Consider the following 22284-nt stretch of genomic DNA (forward strand, 5'->3'; position numbering starts at 1 on the left):
TGAAGACAAAGTGGAATTAACCTCTGAAATTTACCACTGCATAATATTATTTGGGGTCTTTTTTTTTTAATAGATGGTTTTATCTATCAAAGTCAGAGTGGGGAAACAGTTTTTAAAGTGATGAAAATTTTGAGGCCAAAATTTTTGTTAATAATCTAGACACGTATTGTCTGGCAGGTGTCATACTAATGTTTCTGAAGATGTAATTTACCTTTTACTTTTCCCATGCTTTTAGTAATAGCTCCTTAAAATGTTTGCTAAACTGCCAAAACTGATGGTTAGAAAAGGACATGCCTGCCTTCTGATTGAACTTTACCTTTCCATAGAAACCTGCCCCTGTTCCATCTCTGTCATTTCTTTGGGTATCAGAACTTCAAGCTTGTGATTTCTACTGTAGCATTAAAGAAGGGTGTCTCAGAGAATCAGATTGTGAATAAAACCTGGAATTTTGGTAAGAGTAAGGAGGACAAAGGCGACCCCTGCCCAGGAGCAGTTCTGCTGCCAACCCTTTCTTCTACTCCTTCACTATGGGGGTTCCTGTGCGTGTGAGTGCACACAGATGCGTGTACGTGGAAAAACATGTACACACATTCACAGGAAAGTGAAGCTGTTATGTTCTTCATTCACGGTGTTCTACAAATTTTCATTTAATTTCATGAGGCGTACAAGACCCTGGCAAGCAGATAATAAACTATAAGCTACATTCACAGAAGAGAAAGAGGAATAGCAGCCTTTATTCTATTTCTCTTTGTCCTTTTTGTTCAGATCAGGTATTTTATGTGAAAATATTCTCTGGGGTTTTTTTGTTAGTTTTATAAGAGAACAAGCTCTTTGGCCACTTCTGTGAGTCAGAGTGAGGGTTAAAAACAAATGCTCTGTTACGAATACTTTAAAACTAATTTGATACAAATTAGAGTAATTTGATAAAGCCATTTTTCCATATCTGTTGGGATTATCATCCATGTCTAACGGTCTGTTGGGACTAGGTTCAAACTTAGCGCCTAGTCATCCAATCCAAAAGCAGTCCAGGTGGTAAATTCCTGGTCCCAAGGCCCAAAAGCCACAGAGTGTGAGTCATGCTGCTATGCAACTATTCCTCATTTATCCCGTTTCCCTCCACCCCGTTTCATTGCAAGTTTTAACCAGGAGCAAAATGCTGTCATGAGCTCTGTCAGAAGGGTTTCTCACTCAGCATCTGTCCCTGCTGGTTAGTACAGCAGCACCAGTGGGCTCAGCTCACAGTGTGAAATAGGCAGTAGAGCTACGTGACTCTTTGTGCGTTGAGCCATTCCTGCACAAACAGGATAAACTGCAGTGCTTAACTTCAATTCAGATGTAATGTATGGGACAACAGGCTCTGACACTAGATGAAATAAAGGAATGCGTTATGCTTTTTTATTGATTGAATAGATGTTCAATCAATATAAACCCGAGGCCAGATTTGTGTTGTAACTGAGCACAGTGATTAGTATCACAGCTGTGAATACCACAATCAAATTCTCACTGATTTTATACAGTACTTAAAAATAACTTGCAAAACCACAAGGTGTTATTACCTTCCTATAGATCTTTCTTCTTATTAGTTTTTATGTGTAATTATATTCCTACTTGTTCTATACCTCTCCCAGGCCTGCCTCCCCCATCGCACAAACACACGTGTACAAATGATGTACACAATATATTGAAAGGACCCAGAGGTGCTTTGCAAATTATGGACTTGATTCTCTCTTTTAGGCTGTTACCTTTTCACCTGTGAAGGAGTGTGACGAGTCAGCTAAGTCAGCTGTCAGTCTGTGTCACATAACTGCAGCAGTTTGAGGCATTTGAAAGCAAGAGAAGGTTTGGTGCTTTAGGTCTTGATATCCTTTTCTCTGAAGAAAGGGTCTTTTCCACCCCATCACAGAAATGTGCCTACAGAGACTGTTAGAGTTAGCGGCCTTTATATGTATGTACACACAGGAGAACAGATGCCAAGTTCAAAAAAAACTGTGAAAAAGGATTGGAAAAGTCATCTGTTTCAGTGACCTTCTAATTCTGCTGTACTGGCACTCCAGAGGACATTGCTGTCAATGGCATTCACATCTATGAGCTGAAGGGGGTGTATAGCCATGAGATAAGGATGTTCATCTGCTCCTTAAGATTTTTAGTTGACTCAGTTTCCTCAGTTCCTGTTTACAGCAGAGGAATATTGTTTTCTCAGAGCATTTGTAAGACCTAGCTTTTGTTTTCCTCAAAATGTAAGTGCAGAAGAGCCAAATGTCAGGGTTCATCATGGTCTTTCAAAGGCAGCAAGAGGCAGCATTACAATTAACAATTGACCAGCTGTTCTAGGATGAACACAAATCAGTCCAAGTGTGGGCAGGGGGAGCAGGACAAGACTGTCCTGACCGCATTGCATGACACAGAGACATGTGCCAAGCTGGCCAGTGCTCATCGAGGACAAAAGCCTCATCTTCCCCTGGGTAAAACTGTTGTCAGGTGCTAGCCAACAAAATATGCAAGTTGATTTTCCATCTTTCAGAAAGGAGGAATGAAAGGTAGAATTATGTTTTACTGGCAGTTTCAGCAGCGAATTGTCTGTTTGTACTGATATATTTGATTTTTCTTTTAACTATCCCATGGTCCTTATGCTATGTAACCCTGCCTCCTGTGACAGAACAGATTCCTAATATGCTGTCTTAGATAATTTTCCAGAAATACTTGGTTTTCCATTTAAAGAAAGCAACAAACAGATCTTTTAGGGTGAAAAAACCCAAACTCATTGTACAAGTTCAAATAAAGTTTGCTTTGCAACAGTGACCAGATTTTGCCAACTGAAGCTTGTGTGTGTCCGGTATATCTGAAGATACCATTCTTGCTGTTCAGAGTTCATACTTTGACAACACACCTTACTCAGGAAAAAAAAAATAGTTTGAGCCTTCTTTGAAAAAGCTCCTCAAATATGGTTTATCAACTAGGAAAGCACTCAGCTATCATTTGAGATTATAAGGTTTGTGCAAGTTTGCATATCAATAAATAATACTACATCTGCCATTCAGGTCTTGTTCCTGGGAGCTGGAGTGGAAGAGCATATATTGTAACTTCTGCAGTTTTGCTTTTGCCTGAGGCAAGATCCTGGCTCCATGGAAGGCAGTGGCAAATCTTGCATGAGTTTAGCGACATGGGACTTCTCAGATTTTCAGTATTATAATGGACATCACACACCACTGATCGAAGTCTGGCTCAGTCTCCATAGCATTTACAACTATTATCTATTAGGATGAAGTTCCAGTGTTTACATTACCAAAGAAAATCTTTCTGATTAGAATTATTAATATTGGGGCTGAAGATAAATTACATGATGCCTTTCCACCCTGGCAAAATATGCATATGCACAAGTACTCCACATCTCACCTGGTCTAAGGCACTGGATGAGTGGGAAAGTACACATTACTTCCAGAACACCAAAACATCATTTTTTATTTTACTGTTTAATTTATTTCCACAGTTTAGAGCTAGACGGATAATTACCAGGGCCCTGAGTGAACTAAGAGGCCTTAGTGGCCCTGATTAGCCTCACCTGGGTCTCCCCCTTACACTCCCTGCCCATGGAACCAAGGACTCTATTTAAGGTCAGCCCTGGCAAGCCTGTGCTACTTCTTGAAAACAATAAATTTTGTGGATTAGGAAACAAGCAATCTATTCAGGAAAAGAAGCACTTCAGGTCAGACTAAAAAATTTTTGTGGTGGTTAAAGAAATAGAATAAAATTTTGGAAATAGTTAACCTAATGGATTCCAAATATAGATATTGAAATCAAAGGGTAAATATTTTTGGGTGGGTGGGTTGGTTGGTCTGTTGTTTGGTTGTTTTTTTTTTTTCATTTAGAGCTATTAGCCTAATTTTTAAACTATTTGTTTTTTAATTTGGTTACATTTTAACTGAAAAAAAAATGGTATCGGAATGAAAAACGTTGTCTGGCATATGCTGTGAGAATAACAGTTGTGTCTAGAATACCTCATCTGCTGGGGACAAATGGGGGAAAAAGCAGATAGTGCAAAGATCTCTTTACCTTCCCCCATTGTTTCTGTCTACAGTAGGAGCTGTATGGAAACTTGATGGCTTCTGACCCTTCCACTGCAGCTCACTGTCTTCTCTTTTCGAGAAATTTGTTAACTGAATGTTAGACTCGGCCTACTTCTTTACAAGTTCAAGGATATAGTATATTATACACACTGGATAACGGGTTCTGTATGTGCATTTTAGTTCCTGGTACTCTTCCAACTTCTACATGCTGTTGCTTCTCAGAATAGTACTTTATAGGGTCCTCATCTACTGACTGTCCCTAATTATTTTTTAATAATCTTCTTGGCTGGCCATTCTGAACTTTTTCCACTATCAACTAAGTATTTGCTAAAGACCCACTGAAGATGAAAGGGAGTTGAGATTAGAGATGCAGTTCATATGAAATTAGAAATTAAATGCATTTATGGCTTTAATTTCTTGAGGTACATATATTTCCATTTTTCACATGAAACTGCTTTAGCGGATGTTGTTCTTAAAATATACAACTAACATAAAACCAAAGCAGTTACAAGAAATAAATTTCTCACAAAGAATGCCAGCCTACAGAAACATTACAATGAACTAGAGCATGTTTTTTTAATCACAAATACCCCAAACAGCATGCAATTGCCATATTTTTGTACAATGCTTATTACTAATGCACTGTCAGTAGAAAAAAAATATCTAAATTTCTAAAAATCATTCTGAATAATTAATTATAGCCACCTGTTTAAACTGCATGTCTGTAAACCCTAAGGCAGCAGGACCTGCAAGAGACTAACTCACCAAAAACAATAGCATTCATCTAAAGTCAAGGTGAACATCAGTTGGAAACTAGCAAATGCTGATGAGTTTATCCAAGACTTGTAGCTTGGCCAGTGGCACAAAAATGAGAACTGATGATATCTTCGAGGCAGCTCTGTCTGAACAGTAGCTGAGTGGCATGGTCTGTTACCTTACTGAATATCTCAGGGGAATAAAATTCTGCACGTCTTTCAAAAAGTCACCCTTCAGAAGTCTTGGATTCCAGGCTAGGCTCCTATGTTCTTCCAGGCTTTCAGAGTTGATTCATGGCTGAACATTTGTCATCTTGCTGTAGATACTGATAAACAAGTTGGAGTTTCTTCACTGTGTGTGGCAGCTTCCTTGTATCTAGCCAGGGTTATCTGATTTTTCATTTTTGTTGCACTGATAATCTTTGGTGGTTTTGGAGTGTATGACCTGAAGGAAGGAAGGCAGGAACACAGCAGTAAATGTGCCTGCCTGGCAAAGTTTGCTGAAAACATTGCCTCTTTTATATTAGCTACTGATTTTGCCTGTGCAGAAGGGGCTGCATTGTTTTGTTGATGTGGTGATACTGACAGCTTATTAACTCTTTTGATTTAGTAACAGCAAAAATAGTTTTCTATGAGACAGAAATGACTTAATGTGAGTTAAGGAGGCCTGATGGAATAACCCAAAGATCAACCGAAGACAAAGATTCTGCAAAACTTTTTTTAGTGTTACTTATTCCAAATTCTAGTTGACTTTATGAACAAGATTGTTTTAATTTGTGTCAGGCTGCACAAATTGCAGACTTCAGAAACAATAGATGAGAAGGGGATCATCTGAAGGCTTCTTCAACGTTTGAACATTTTCTACAGCAACAGTTGCCAGTGTAGAAAAGGAAATACTTATGACTGTATTATGGATAAACCTTCAATAAATCGGTCCTTAAAATGACTGAATGGCAAAGGGTTAGCACATTTTAGCTTAGTTACTTGTGTAACAGCACAGAAACTTACTCTTGATGCAACTGTAGAAATGGGACTTTTGCCATTGATATGTGTAAGATTCAGCCCTGTTTCTGAAGCTTCTTTCCCACATTGAGTTGATTATTGATTCAGACCAGGTGATGAGCCAAATGAAGTCTTTAAATATTTTAAAAGTGTGAAAGAGGAGATAATAAGCACATACTATTTCTCTTAGGGAATTTCTAGATGTTACTATTAAAAGAGACCGACAAAATGTGTAATCCAAATATTTGTGTCCCGACAGACAGTTCAAAATGATTCTAAATATGGAAAGTTTGCAGATCATCCAAAATCAAATGAAAATCTGAAAGTCTGGATTCTGCCTTGCATTTTGGAAATGTTTTCCCAGATTGGGAAGCAGCCTGGTCTGGAAGAATTCACAGCACGGGGAATCAGGAATGACTGGGGAACCTGCCAGTGACCGGCTGCGTAGCCTTGGGCAGTCATTCAGCTCCTTGCCTCACTTCCCCCGTGCACAAAACGAGTTCTCCATGTATGGTGGAGGGTGAGAAGCTGGGGAGCAGCAGGGCAGGATCTTTGTCATCTTTCTCAAGCATACCTTCATGCAGAACAGAAATGTGACTGTTCTGCAGGTGCTTGGTTCCTCCTTACTCAGGGAAAGGGTAAGAGCTGCCTTGGCAAGTTCAGTGTTAAGACTTTACTATTGTCAGCAAAACAGATCCTTACAGATCTCTCCAAGATTGCTAAGTGGGTCAGGTTTGTTTCTTTTTACAGGTGTAGAAAATAAGAGGTGACTTGAGAGGTTCTCAGCTGTGCTTTTGTGACTTAGGAGGATGTGTCTGGCAGAAGATTAGTCAGACTTGTTCTCCTGTGTCAATAATGTGCTTCTGAACACCCCACCCAAGAGATTTCTCTGTAGATGGAGAACCGGAGCAAAACTAAGTCTGTAGTCCAAGCCTCTGAGTAGCCAGGCTGTGCGCTGTTAGACTGTGTCTTTAAAACAGGAGCTAATGAGACTTGAGCTCCACCCGACATTGATAAGAGTAAGTAAGTGCTCAAGTGGAAGCTGTCAAATAGCAGTACTACATCCCAGAGGGTAAGTTCTGTTATGTAGCTTCAGCCCTAACTTGCCTTAGCCCACATCCGGCAAAACTGTTCCCAGACCCCTCTGGCTCTTGTTGTGTGAGGCACATATAACCCTTTATATCAGTGCAGAGGCCGGGTCATTCTTGATATCTTAAGGCCAGATTTCAGCTGGTGTGCGCTTACTATCTTCAGTGGCTTGTGCTGGAGAGTAGAGGTATAGGTCCAGACTTGCATGTGCAGAATGCAGAATGCATTTCATTTGTTTTTACAACATTGGAAGGAAAAATGCCTTATGTACAGTTCCTAGTTCTCAGCAAGTCCTCTTTACTGAGAATCTGTGTGCTTTCAGGTATCTGAGAGTTATCTGTTAGCACCTCCTATTTCCGACACCCTCCTCTTCCACCAAATTCTGGAAACTTTCCAGTGGACCATAAAACAGAATGGGAAGTGAGTTAGACTGCCAGCTACAAATCTGGGGTCATTGAATGTGATGAGGACCCTTAAAGTTTCTCCAGCATTTGTAGTCAGGTCCCAAGAAAGCACACTAATCTCTCTTCTATTATGTCAGCCTTTGCTTTTGGCCACTGGAATTAAAATCAGGAAACTGTGCTTGCATCACTGCTCAGATATTGTAAGTCACGTGTAACTTTCTGTCCCTGATCTGCTGTGTTTTACTGTGTTGTCCGAGTCAGTGAAGTTTCTCCTTCTACTGAAGGTTTCTCTACCTTTCTGTTCTCTATATAAGCACTGACTTGGTGTCACTGCTGAAAACATGAGGAGGAAAAGCCCAAGGCACAGACAGAAGCCTGTCTTCTCTCTGGTCTGCCTAAAAAGCTACAGGTTCAAAAGCAGATATTGAGTGTGTTTCCGAGTCTGATTATTTCACTTAATAGTTGTAATAGTTTTGCCTTGTAATACCTTTTATAGAACTAAGTTCTACTTACAGCATTGTAACTGAGCTAGCTTCATGAGAAGATTCTCTTTATACTCACTGGTGAAATGAGCGTAAAGAATGTAACCCCAAATCCTAAGCATTATTCTTCACTTTATTTTAATGGAACTGTACTGATTTCTACTATCAGAGAGGCTGTGGCTCAATACTTAGGATGAAATCCTGATGCTGTTGAAGACAGATGAAAGTTTTGTCACTGGTTTGAGTTGGATTAGGAGTTTACCCTTAAAATTATGAGATTTTTAGAATGATATGCAGGAAAAATAATAGATCAAAAATCCGAGCTAATTTTAGAATGGATCAGTTTATGAAAAAGATCTGATTATGTAGTTGCCAGTGATTATCTGAATGGTGAAAACATTGACTGAGGATTGAAGACCAATGAGGCCTTTTTCTTGTCTATGTTTGATGGAAAATAGAAGTTCTGGGGTTCTACCTGTGTTCATAAAACTACTAGAAGTAGATATGTTGGTGGTTATGTTTTCACTAAAATGTTACACCATAGATTGCCACTCTGCTGTACCTGAGAAAGGACAGATGTTGTAATGACATGGAGAATTAAATATCGATAGCATGACACAGAACAAAATTCTGATTTCTTCTGCTTTGGCACAGAAGCACATCACAGCAACACTGAGTGGCCATTTTTGTTCATCTTCAGCTGGTATATATCCATTGCACTGTACTGTGTATTTATTTTTATGGAACTGCACAAGAGCCTGGAGTTCAAAAGCCTGAGCTTTTCAAAAGCATGATGTTTGGCTCATGCTACTCCATCTTTCTTATCCAGGACTGACTGAAGCAATGTTTATACTGGTGTATCAGAAGGGCTCTGTCACTGAGGCTAGCTTGCCCACAACAGTCTCCATTGATACTGTTCTGCCATCTTGCCCACCAAAACAAGGTGGCCTCATGTGAATTACCTTTAGATGTTGAAGTCTGGCCTAGACTACTCTCGACATATACCCAAGAGCTGTTTCAGATAGGGGTAGTTGTCTTAGGCCAAAACCATGCCAAGAATCGGTCTCAATCTCTGGTGGCATGGGCAATTGTGTTCTGGGGCCAAGGAATGTTCCTAAAACTGTGAGGTATTTACTAGTATTGATGGATTCCAAGCGGGTACAGAATTCACCTTGATAAATATATATTAAAAATATTTAAAGAGTATTTAAAAACTTTGAAACATGTCAACAAAGGTAGTTTTGATTGCAGTGGAGATGCACAAGTGTAGCAGGAATGTCAAAATGTGGTGGTGTTGAGACTACGCAGAAAGTAAAAACAGTGAGAGCCTTCCTGACACTCCAACTCAAATGGGTATTGAAGCTTTCACCACCTGAGCTGATGATAGGAATAACTAAATGTGCTGCTTTGTAATGGCTGTGGTGCCTTCATGGGAGGGGCTTTGTGCTCTTTCTTTAAATGACAGGAAAAACGGAATGGAGAAGGAAGGATGTATAATTTGGAAAGGACTTGTAGTGCGAGTTTGGCGCTTTTTCCCCTTAAAAACATGAAACATTAACTTTCTGTTGTGATTTGAAATGGGAATCAGTTTTTGTTAACCTGAAAATTTTGTGAAACTGGGAAAACATTTTCTGCCCAGCTCTAAGCAAAGTATTGCAACAAACCTCTAAGCACAACATCACCAACAGGCCAAAAGGGATTCTGCAGCCCACCAGAAGTCCTAGAAAAGACTTGGTGCAGAAAAGGTGGACTTTAATTTGCAGGAAAAGAAAGTTTGCATGACTTTAGAAGTGATGAAAGATAGCTGAATAAAGGCTCAAGGAGCTGTGACTGTAGTGAGGGAAGTGGGTGGACAGATCCTTGTATACAATAGTGCTATGAGATGTGAAATTGCTAAAATAGCCCCTGCCTAATGTAATCACCTTTCAAAGAATATTTGAGAGGCATTTTGTCAGTCAAATATAAACAAAGACTATGTTTGAAATTCAAAACTTGTCCAATGTCATTTTTCTTTCAAAGGCTGTTTCCCCTGCTTGTATTCATTCTAGTGCTTTGAAAAGACATCTTTTTAGAGGACAAGCTATTTTTAATTGTTTATTAAAGAAGAAAAAAAAAAAAACTCTTACAAAGCAGTAAGGAAAACCAAATGCATCTTCCAACAACTCTACTCTTCTAGGAGCCGTAGCGAGCACAATAGAAACTGCATAAAAGCAGTCATTAACCAAGAACTTTTAGGAAATGCTGGCACTATTTCTAGAGCAGAGATCTCATGAGAATATAGAGAGAACAGTATGCCATGGTACCAATAATTTTTTTACTATTACAAAAAGGCTGTATCAGGACAATAACTTCAGATCTTATAATGACTTCTCATTCTAAAACATTCCAGATTCCATTACAAACTATTGGCATGATCCCTTAGCTGTCCTTGTGCATGACTCCTGTTGGCTTCAAAGGCAGTGCTGTGTTCACGCTGACATGGGATCACGACCTTGACCCAAAGACAAATTATTCACCGTGGTCACTTCAACTTGTGCTGAACAGGAACTACTGAAAGGAAAGGGAGCAAACTATCTAATGTTGTCTTTATTAGCTGCTGCTTAAGGCAGGAAAGGAAAGAAAAAAAAAAAAAAACAACACAACTTTTTGCAATTAAAATTGTGTTAGAAATTTAATTATGGAGGACATAAGTCAGTAGCATTGAGATAGGGTCCTGAATACAGTTACATCTAGGGTATCTCAGGTATCCCCCAGTACCTCTTATAATCGCAAATAATCACCTTCTCCATTTTGCATCTTGAAAATTGAAATTTGAATACCAGGAGTAGTGACATATGGTTTCTTGCAGCTTTGTGTCTGGTGGCTGACTATGAGCTATAGTAAGGAGTTTGTTTGCTGCAGGTGGAGTGTTTATATAGGCTTTCTTCCTTAGTTGATTCTCTCTTGTCTAATAAGATGGTTTGTCTTGCAGCTTTTCTTAAGGCAGGTCATGCCAGGGGAGTACTGACAGGACTGACGTCCTCTAGCCATCTCCTGATTGCTCATTACTGACAGGAACCTACTGATCTCTCTCACCTCTGTCACAGTTCTTCAGGTCTCCCTATTAACGTTTAAACTGTGGCTTGTTTTAACAATCAGCTACAAGTTTTTAGAGGGAGTTGTGAATGTATCATGACTGTGTATGATTTGATTTAAAGGGAACGGTGGGGGGGGGGGGAAAAGTATCAGTCACTGGCACTATTTGCAAGCATTGGTGGAAATTACCTCAAAAGGAAATGTGTTAATTTGTGGGCACTAGCATAGTTTTCTTGGTTGTAATGTGAATCACCAAAAGGTTTCAAAACAAATATATACCATTGTATAGTCTATCCTTTTTACGCCTGGACATTAAAAAGAAGTAGGAGTCCTGTTCCAAGGCAGCATCTGGGGAGGGCACACAGCCCAGATCTACTCAGACCCTCCACCATCTTGCTGGGAAATCCTTGATTGTACAGAATTGGGGGGTGGGGGGCTGACTTATGAGCTACCAGTGACCCCCACTGCCATCTCCAAGAGAAAAGCCACTCCACTGCCAGTGAGGATCTTACTCCGCTATATATGTCCACTCAGATGGCCAGCTTCAGCCTAGGCCTAATCTTTAAGAACTGGGGAAATTAGTTGTACGTTATCCATCAGTCATGAATTTATGAAAGAGAAATCCAGCCTGGCAGTTGCACAGTTACTTTCCATGCCTGGTTTCCCATGAAGCCTACCTCCTATTTTGCTTCTTTATTAGCTGTTGTTTCTAATTTTTGTGAAGGGATCAGGAAGCTTGTTTTAGCCGCAGTGAGTAAACTGTCTTGGCAGAAATGAGGAAACTGTTAAGAGGGAGGGGCCGCTACATTGTGCGGGTTACTTAATTGTCTTAATCGAAAATATATGAATATAAATAGACCTCAGACTTCCTCTCCTCTCTTTCTCTTTTTCTCCCCCCCCCCCCCCCCCCCCCCCCCCCCAAGCTGAGAGACATCCAAAGCCCGCAATAAACGAGGGCTGTTGGGTGGCGGGGGGGGGGGGGGGGGGAAGCTGTTTGCTTTGTGGGAGCGGGCGGCCGCGCGGAGTTCGTTGGGATTTTACTGTTGAAGCTGTCGAAGGCGGCGTAAATCTGTGTGCACAGGCTGCCGGGCGGGCCCATAAAAGCAGGACTATATAACCAAGGTGGAAATTGAGAAAGTGATTTATTTGATTCTCTTCCTCGTCAGCGCTCACCCCCTCACCCCCACCCCACCCATCGGGCTCTCGGCTTCTCCCGGCGGTAACGGGGCTGAGGGCTGGAGGGGGCGGCAGCTTCTGTGCCGCTCCGGGGCCGCCTGCGGTACCCCGAACCCTGCGGGACCGGAAAGGAGTGGGCGACAAGCCGGGCTTCTGCCGCCCCGGCCGCGCACGCCGGGGAGCCAGGCCGCCGGCCTGCGGAGGCAGCTGGAGGTCTGGTGGTGTTCGTAGGCTTGCGACGAGTCTGCAAATATTTGTTTGTCTGTGGTCGTCCCAGAGGCAGATGTGCCCGGAGGGACTCCCAGGGCGCTCGGTTCCCAGCCTCGGCGGGTCTTGGGAAGCCTGCGAACGGGAGGGCTCCCGTCCCCGCCCCCGCGCTGCCGGCACGGAGCCCCGCTGTGCGCCCGGTGAAGCCCGGGGCCGGTTCCCCCCCGCCCGGGCACCTGGACGGAGCTCCGCGCCCCACAGCGGGGCCCTCGGCTGTGTGCTCCGGTGGCCGCTGACCCCTCGGAGCTCCTAGTTGCCAGACAAGGGGCAGTGAGGATGGAAGGCATGCCCGTCCCGGTGCCAGCTCTCGGGCAGGCGCGTAGCTGCGGGCAGGCTCCCTGCCGCGGGCACAGCCGGGGCGACCTCCGGCGTGGCGAGGGAGAGCACAAACGGCAGCAGGGGCGAGAAGCGGTGGGCCCGGGCGGGTTGTGTAGTGGAGACATCAGTGCCTCCATCTTTCTTGAAGCGAGACTGGCCGTGCGGTCCCCCTGCACCCCCCACCCCCTTGTGCAGCTGGTACAGCTGCACATCCCTGCAGATCGGAGGAAAGCACCCGGCAGTGAAAGTCTGGGTCAACCGCCTCCATTTGTGGGCATGCGGATGCCACCATAACCTGCCGGAGTGACCCTGAGTGGGGTGAGGAGGCCGAGGGCAAACGTAAGGATGGAGTTAGCAATGCTGCTTTCACCCTTCCACCCAGTTGCAAGGACCAGTCTTCGCAGGGAGAGTCGACACGCTGTGATAGTGGTGGCAGCATTTTGCGAACACGAAGCGGGGAGGCTAGGAAGCATCCACCTGAGAGAGGGTACGATGGGAGAGTGGGAAGGCCCTGGACACTTGGCAGGGTCGGGCCACCGGCCTGATGGTGCTTCAGCTCGGTCGTCCTGATCTGCTTAGCCTTCCAACCCAGCGGCCTCCGCCAGGCACAGGCGGCTCGGGGGGGTTCCCATCTCCCTCGGCGGGGCTGTACCCGGACTCTCTCCCGCGGCCCTGCGCGGCGGCAGAATGCCAGGGAAAGGGTGCGGGAGGGCCTGACGGCCTTCCTAACGTCTAAGAGAAGCGGCGGAAGGGACAGGCGGCGCTCAGCGGGGCGGGAAGGGGTCTTCTGCCACCCACGGCCGACCCTCTCGTCTTGCCCGAGAGGTGTCTCGAAGGGCGAATGGGGGGCGGAGGGTCGCCGTCGGTACCGAGGGGACGGGGATCCCCTCCAGTCTCGGGACGCGCCTCGCCCCGCAGCACCTGCCGCCCTGCCATCGTCCGGCTCCCGACCCGCCGGTGGCGCGGAGAGTCGCCGAGGCTGAAAGACTCAAAGCCCTGCCGGGGTGGCGGGAGCAGGTCCGTCTTCTCCCCATCCCATAGGAGCCGGAGCCCGGCTCCCGCTGCGTGGGGGCTTCCCCGTCAGTAGTCCGGTGCCTGTCGAAGCTCCGTGTCCCCTTCCTACTCGGTGCAGCATGCCGGCAGGGATGTGGGCTCCCACCTGTACGAGCAGCGGTGTCCGCCCGGGGGGCTGCCGCTGCCCGTCTCGCCGCCGGGCTGGCGAGGAGCCGGCTTCGGCTTCGGACTGGCCCGGGTGGGTGACGGAGCGCCCCGGGAGCCGATCAAGCGGGGTTGGAGCCTCCGGGGCGCGGGGTGCCATGAGCTCGCTCCTCTCGCTGGGCGCCCACTCGCGGCCCCTCAATCGCATCTGTGAAAAGCCTCCGGAGGTGGCCGGCGGGGTGGCTGGGCTCTTGAGCCAGCCCCTCTCCTGCAAGCGGTTTAGAGAAAGCCCAGGGCTGCGAAACTTTGCGAAAGTTGGGCAAATTCATCCCAGTTGTGCGAGGGGAGACTGAAGCCGCGCGCCACGACCCTCTCTGAGCGCGAGCACCCACGGGAGCCGCTGCCCCTCCGCCTTCTCCTCGCTGCGGGGGGGAGATGCTGCAGCCCGAGAAATCTGGTTCAAAATAGGTTGATATAAAATCAAGGCGCTGACAAAGCTGCCTTTGCCCCCAGTAACAGCGCGCAGAGACTCCCCAAAAACTGAGGGGCTGCTGTTTATGTCCGTCTTAGCGAGGCGGGATGTACAGAGCTGTTCCCAGGGACAGAACAAATACCTGCTGGGAACCGAAGGCGCCACAAGTTGTTGCACGGATGAATTGATCTAGTAATCGCTAGGGCTATAACACCCTTATTTATGCTAAAGCATGTGACACAATCTTCAAAATGTGGTAGCTCCAAGTTACCACCTCTTTATTACTTATACAAGCTAATAGGTGAAGTGACTTTTACCTTCTTTACTTGAAGGAGGCACAAAGAAGCAGACAGGTAATTCCACGCTGCTAATTTTTATGATGTGATGGGTAGGGAACGGAGAGGTTGAAGTGAAAATTGGGAAGACCAATTGGAAAATCTCGGAGTTTAGTTGGTAGTGACCAGTTCAGATCTCATTATTATCTTTTCTTAAATTGCGATTGCAAATATGTTAGAAAATCTGTCACCTTATCTGTCCGTGTATGAACGGGTTTGCTCTGTCCGAAAAGATGATTTGATAATAGGCACCTCTTTTTCTGTCACTAATTTGAATTCTCGCCTTAACGTTAGCATTTTTAAATTAAGTGTTTAGTCGATGCATTTCAGGGTGCGGAGAGAGGGAGGTGGTAGCTGTCTCTACTGCTCCCGGGCTCTGCGGTGCCGGGGAGGATTTGCCACGCAGTTCCGAGAGCGGAGCGCTGGTGTTTGCCGTCTGCCGCGGTAAAGTTGCGGTAGTATTACAGTTCCTCTCGGGTGAGGTTTGCCAGGCTTAAGGCTAAAAAATAATTAAAAAAAAAAGTGTCTCGTATACAGAACGGTCAGAATATTTACAGGTAATTGTGACTGTCAAATATTCCGGCGTGTTGACAAAGCGCAGAGATCTTGGAGCGTTTCGTCTTTCGGAGGGTGGGGGGCTGCGGCGGTGTGGGACCCCTGCGAGGGGCGGCGGCGAGGGCTGAGCCCCTTCGGTCGGGGGACGGGGGTCCCTCCGGCTCCCAGCGAAACGCTGGCCAGGAGGAAATAACCGTGTTGTCCCGCAGGGGCATTGTGGCCGAAAGACACTTCCCGGGGCAGAAGTGCAGCGGTTCACGGAGTAGAGTACGCGAGAGCCGCCGTCCCCGCTGGGGACAAACTCGCTTGTTAGATGCTGATTTAGTTGGAGTGATTCCGTGACGGGGAGCAGACGAGCACTGCGTCTGGTCTGGTTTTGTAATGGGATTTCAAACGGCGGATACCGCTAACCCGTCCCTTTTACAAACCTGACATTTGTCACAGGAGCGCGCTTGCCGCGCTAAGGTCGGCGGCCCCCGCAGAGGCGAGCGGGGTGAGCCGGGGGGTCACGCTTGGGCTTGTAGGAGACGAGGCTTTAGGCAGAATCACCCTCGCTGCGTGACAGCGGCGCGTGGCGCCGTGGGCACCGCCGCGCCTGGGCACGGCGGCCGCGCAGCCACCGGGGCTGCGGGGCTGGGAGGTGGCAGCCCCCGCAGGCGACCGGGCACATGCTGCCGGCCCGCTCCGTGCCCTGCCCGCCGCCTGGGGACGAAGGGGGACACGGGGATGGCGCCGTCGGGGGCTGTGGAAGCAGAGGGAGGCCAGCTCCGCGGAGCCCAGCGGGCGGAAGGCAGGCGGGCAATCTCCGGGTGGTATCTCCAGGACCCCGGTACCGCGGTACCTCCCCGGGAGGCATGTGCCTCGTTGCGCCGCGCCGGGAAGCCACGTCCGAGCTGGAGGGTGCCGCCTCTGCAGGGCCACCGGCTGCCCCGGGCGGCGGGCCACCTTTCGGCCACCCTTGAACCTGCTGAGAGCGGGCGGGTAGCCCCAGACCCGCGGGGGTCCTTTCGCGGGCCAAGTACCAACCTTGGCCCCGAAAGCTCTTCCTAAGTGTTTGCGCATGTAGGCAGGCAAAGTTTTGAGGACACGGGAAAAGACGATAGGATTGTTTGTGGGAGGAAAAGCGTTACCCTGCGCCGGTGCCCCATATGTGTCCCCTCTGTAGAGAGCGCCCTGCTGAGCCCCGTTGGTAACAGTACGAAAAGCCTAAAAAGGCTGAGCGTTACGCGGTCAGCCTCCTGCAGCTTTCCAGTGGCCGTGATTTCTCCAGGGACAGGGACAAGCCCGGTTCGTGGAGGCTCTGAGCTGCCTGCCGTTTGCTGGAGCCGGGCTGTGGGACTTTTGCTGCTCGTGTGTATTAGGGTGCGTTTCCTCGATCGGCGTTTTCAGCCTTTACAGTTCAATAAAACCTCCGTTGTTTATCTTCACTCGAAATCCCCTGCACTGGGTGCCCCTTTTCTCTGGGACAGATCCGCAGCCTTCGGTTATTTGCACAGAAAACTATAAATCCGCAGCCGTGTCCCGCCAGTCCGGGCAGCCCAGCTGCCGGCCGGGCTCAGCTCTGTGTCACAGGCTGTCCTGCCCTTAGCTTCGGCGGAGCGGCGGGGGGCGGGGAGGGGGCGGCAGCGGGGCCCCGTGCGGTCCCGGCACAGCTCTGGTCCCCGAGCACCGTTTCGCGTGGAAGGAGCCGGCGGGAGCTGCTGCCTTGTGCCGCAGAGCCGTACGCATCTGCTTGGTGGTTTAATTTCCACGGGCGGCTCGCGTACAAAGATCGGTCTGTCTGTTAAGAGGAAAAGTTTGTATTTAGGAGGAAAATGGCACCCTGCGCTGCACAGAATTCAGTCGCCAACGAGCCGCGCCGTCCTGGGCAATGAGGGCGGGGGTGACGGCGGGGCTGGGGCTGAGCGCTGCTCCCCGGGAAGCTCCCGGGGACGGCGCTCGGAAGCGGCTCTGTCCTGCAGGCTCTCGGGGTCTGTACTCCCATCTGGTCTCCGCCGGCCGCAGTAACTTGGAGGGAGTTTGGGAGGCGGTGGTGTCCGACGTGGGCGGGTGATGCTGTGCTTCCAGGTCGGAGTCGGGCGGGGGAAAAGGGCTGATATCTTGCTAATTTACGTAAATAGTTGCAATTAAAACGATTCGTGCCCCGGGGCACGAGTCCTCAGCCCTGCGCGTTCGGCGTGTCCTGCCGAGTTCCGCAGCCTCTCGCCCCCACCCCGAGCGAGACCGCGGTTGGAGGGAAGAGCGGGATCCACCGGCACTCCGCGCCCCGCAAGCACCTTTGGGGTGAAAAGGCAGGCGCCGGGCTGGCTCCCGGGCTTCGGCGGGCGGCTCGCCGCTGCAGCCCCCTCCTGCATTCGTTCATGCCGCAACTCGGGCAGTGCGCGACAGGCGCGGCCACCTCGGGGGGGAGCGGGAGTCACCGCGCGGCCCGGACAAATGGCACTAAAGTGGCCTTGGGCTGGTGCGAAGGAGCAGCCGCAGCTGGCGCTCGGGTGGCGAGGCTCATCTCAGTACTTGTTATTCACTTCTTTCTGGGATCTAGGGAATTTTCCTTAATCGCAACGAAGGTGGTGAAACTCTTCCTTCATTTCCAGCTATGAACTGCTAATTTGAAGAAGAGCCGCAGGGCACGGGCGGTTGGGTCTGTGCTCTCTGCTCCTGACAGTTTACAAATCTAAACAGATTTATTTTAGAGAAGCCGTACAAAACCGAAGAGTCTCGCCAGTCTGTTAAGGTGAGGCGTGTCGATGAGCGTGAAATCTCACGGAGGAAATCTTTTGCGGCTCGCACTACAGCGTGTGATTGCGGGAAAACGCAAACCCACGGCCAGGGGAAAGCCAAGAGCTGGAGACAAGTGTGAGGAACAAGGGGAAGCTGCAGATCGCAGTGAAAGGCGGGAGGGAGCCTGGCAGGACCCCGGCAGCGCCCGGCTCAGCCCCGCACCAGGCGTTCCGACGGCCCGGCCCGGAGTTCCCTGCGCCTGCCTCGGCCGCGCTGCTTTCTGGGCACCGAAATACAGTGCAATAACAGCTCCGGCCGAGTCCTTTACTTCCCTGTACACGGATAGCTGTAGAGATTTCCTCTCTATAGTACGCAGCTCCTTCTTCGTATGAGTAACGTGAGCGGCAAAAGACTTAAATAAAATCAGTGAGGGGAACGAGGAAAGTGAGGTCAGGGTCTGCAGAGATACTGCTGTCCCGAAACCGTTTAGTCGGAGCTCGGACGCCGTAAAGACGCTTTTGGGTTTGGTGGGTTTATTTTTTTTTTTTTTTTTTTTAATTGGCACAGTAAGAACGAGCCGCGGGGACCCCGGAGGGGCTGGAGGCCGCCGGCAGTGCGCAGGACAAGCAGAGCTGCCTCCGCCAGCTCCCGCGGGGCCGAGGCGCTGTGCGGCGGAGCCCGGGGACTCGCCGGGCGCCGCCCGGGCAGCCGCCCGCTTAGTCTTGGGCTGGCAGCGGGAAGGCACCGGCGTGCGGCTGGGAAACGGCGATGGCCCAGCCCGTACTCCCGCCGGCACCGTCGGCTGGAGCCAGCGCTCTCCCCTCCAAGTGCTGCGGGCAGGGCTGGGCTCCTCCCGCCGTTGGGATCAGGCAAATTTTCGTTTCGTTTTAGCTTCACCTCCTAAAGCTGGCGCCGAGCGAGGGTTCGTGGTGGTGCGGAGCAGCTCCTTACAGTTTAGACAGCTCTTCCCCGACGGGGAGAGCTTGATGGAGGCGCTTCAGCGCCTTTCCCGGTCCGCAGGGGGGGCGGGGGAGCGCGAAAAAACGTGCAGCCGGGCTGGAGGTCAGTCCCCACGCCGTGGCCGCCGCGGGTTTTCCCGGGCCGGGCGAAGAGCGCGGAGCTGCTGGAGCCTCGACGGCATGTGGCGCGGTGGGCGAGGCGGCAGGGTGGAGCGGCGAGGGCGCAGCGGAGGGCGGCGGGGCCGGCGCAGCAGGAGAGGCCCGGTAGGGCCCCGCGGCAGGTGCTGCTCGCCCTGCCCGGCCGCACCGGACCGCCGGGGCCGCGGGCGGGAGAGAGGGAGCCGCGGCCGCCTCGGGCTGCGGCGGCGGCGGTGCCCGCGCGATGGCGCTGTGCGAAGGGGAAGACACCGGGACGGGTCGGGAGGGTGGTCCGGCCCCGGCCCCGAGGAGCGACCGCGGGGCCGGGTCCCGCCGCGATGGCGGTGGCTGGGAAGGGGGTCCGGGCCTAGTGGGAGCTGGGAAACGGGACCCCTCGCCTGCGGGAGGCGCCCCCCCTCTCTTCCCGACCCCCGTGCTCCGGCGGTGCCTACTGCCGCCGCCGCCGCCCGCCGCGGGGACTCGGCACTGCGCCGCCGGGGCCCCAGGGGCACCCCGCTCCCGTCTCGGCAGCCCTGGGCATCCGTGCTTCCAGGGAGTGCCCACGGGCGGCGGGCCGGCATCCCCCGGGTCCCAGGTGTGCGGCGGCCGGGGCCCGGGCCCGCAGCGCTTCGCCGCGTCGCGGGGGTCCAGCCCGGCCGAGCCCCGGGGTGAGGCGGCCGTGCCGCGGAGGCCGTGGCCTCTGGGACGCACTCGGCCGGAAAGAGAAAAAGAAAGAGGAAAAAGAAGGAGGCGAGGAGAGCGCACGGGATCCCGGCGGATCCTGCCAGGCACGGCGACCGGCTTTCGGGGGCAGCTGCGAGGGGCGAGGGCGGTCCCGGCCCCGGCCCGGAGGGCGGCATCGCGGGCGGCGGAGGCACGACAGCCCCCGGCAGCCCCAGCTGCTGCCGTCCGCCTCTGAAGCCTTGCGCAGGCACGGAGCTGCGATCGCTTCCATGCGTTTTGGCTTTAAAAGCGGTAGTTAATGAAAACCAAACCTTTCCAAGGAGGTGTTTTTGTTCGGTTGTTTTGTTCGAAATTTTTTTTTGGCAATCGACCACTTGAGGCGTCCATAAATTTCAGTAACGGGGAGCGCTGGGGACTCGGAGCGCACCCACTCCTGCTCTCAGCGGAGTGCGAGAGCAGAAAATTCTCGTACTTGAGTTCGTGTTAGAAAAAGAAAAAGAGGTTATTATTAATAATAATAATAAAAAATTGGTTCTTTTTATAGCGAGATTGAGGACGGATGAGGGAAAGCGATGGGAAATAATCGCCCCTTTTTTACAGTGGAAATAAGGACAACGTGAAAATCATGCGGGGGGGGAGAAAAAAGCATTTGTAATTTGAAACAGAAAGAAAAGGCTTTTATTGGAAAAAATATGTAAAAGAAAATTAAGCATCGTGTATCATTAAATGTGTCTAAATTAAATGGTGTTTACAAAACAGAAGTTATCAACCAGCAAAATTTATATGCACTCGGTTCGGTTTCCCCTCAATTTTGCTAACAAGCCTCTTCGCTTCCGCGTCGAAATTTTCAAATGATTACCGCTTCCGATTTCAAAGTTAAAAGAGTATTTTCTGTAAACGTTTGGGTTATAAATACAGGAATAAACACGTATTTGGTGATCCTATTATTCCAGTAAACGCACAAATGAGAAACCAGCTGCCGGTGGGGAAAAAAACGAACGTGAAAGAAAGGTGCGGGAGATACATTGCAAATAAAGGAATCGCTACATATATATTTAAATGTATTTAATTGTATGCATTATTCAAATGCCCTTCTGACTAGTTTAATAATTTAGAATCGATAGTTTTCCTAAAAACTTTATAAAATATTTACACTTAATAAAATATTAATCGATTAACAAGCCAGTCGTACTCTTATAGGAGCTTTACTAAAGTCCTGTAATCGCGCTGTCGCCACACGTCTCCGCTGTTAAGGAAAGGATCACTGACAAAATGTAAATGAAGATCTTCAGACGGTGGTGTTTATAAAATAGCTCATTAATGGGCTTGGATTGAATCTCTCCATCCATCCACATCATCAGATATAATAATAGTAACGAATCAGACAGGGAAGATCCTGGCTAAACCATTGGCATTTTTTTTTTCCAGAAGTACTGAAGTCCTAAATCACCAATTCTTCTAACTTTCTGGCCATTGATCCACGGGAATTCGTAGTTCAACATCAAAGGTAAGAACAAAACATTATTCAATTATTCGATAGCTGGTGGAAAACATTAACTTCCATGTAAGAGCTGCTGCTGAGCTTTATCAGATTTGGGGGGGTGGGGGGGGAGGAGAAAAGTTAGATCGGGTTATTTAAAAAGAAAAAAAAACGAGAGTTCTCCAAACTTTGAGGCTCCTTTCTGGAATGGACAGCGGGAGACCTGGCCGCTGCCCTCTCTCCTTCTCCGCAGCCTGCGCGTTCCCGGCACCGGCGCTCGCTCCTCCGACAGCTCCCGGAGCCCCGGCCCTGCGGCAGTCCCCGCGCCCCCGGCCTTCCGCTGTCCCCCGCATCTTTTCTGGCTCCCCTAAACTTCAGCCGGCCATGGGACTCGGCTCCCACCCCTCTTCGTAGCTCGCTGTCCCGGGGCAAGGCTGGCACCGCGTTCAGACTTTGGCGGCGGGTTTCCCCCTTGTCCCTTCCGAGGAGGGGAGAGACACGAGTCCTTCGGCCGAGGCAGGGGAAGCCGCACTCGGCGCTCCTTTTCGGGGCTGGGCCGGGGTTCGGATGTGCAGCGAAGCGGTTATTTCTCTTACCCTGCCCGGGGAATCCGCTGCTTCTCCCGGCACCGCTTCCAGGGGTGGCCCGGAGCCCACCGTGAGACCCGAGCGCTCGGCGGGCGGGCGGGCTGTCACTGCCACTCGGAGGGAAGGAGGGGGGGGCAGCGGGGCCACCGGCGGCTGAGCTCCCGCCGGGGGTGTGGACGGGACCTGCCCTTCCCCTCCTCCAAATACCGGGGCAGCACCGGTGGGGCTCTCCGCACTGGGACGGCTGCGTGCGGGCTTGGGGCTACCGCTGCTGCCCACCCTACCTTCTCCGGGCGTTTACCGGGCGGACGGAAACCTGCCGCATGGGCTGCCCGGTGGCGGTGATGCTCCCCCCCCCTCGTAGACATCCCCCTCCCCGTAGCCCCCCCTTTTTCTTTTTTTTTTTTTTTTGACCCTCCGGCGCCACCGTAAAAGGCAGAGCTTTTAAGGGGGCACGGCAGGGAGGGCGGCACCCTGTAGGGACCCAGCGGCGGACGGGCGGCGGGGGAGGGGGGAGCGGCGGTCACTTTCGGTGCCTGCCGTCCACCCCCCTCGCCGCCAGT

Source organism: Vanellus vanellus, assembly GCF_965231255.1.
Source record: "Vanellus vanellus genome assembly, chromosome: 5".
In the NCBI taxonomy this organism is placed as follows: Eukaryota; Metazoa; Chordata; class Aves; order Charadriiformes; family Charadriidae; genus Vanellus; species Vanellus vanellus.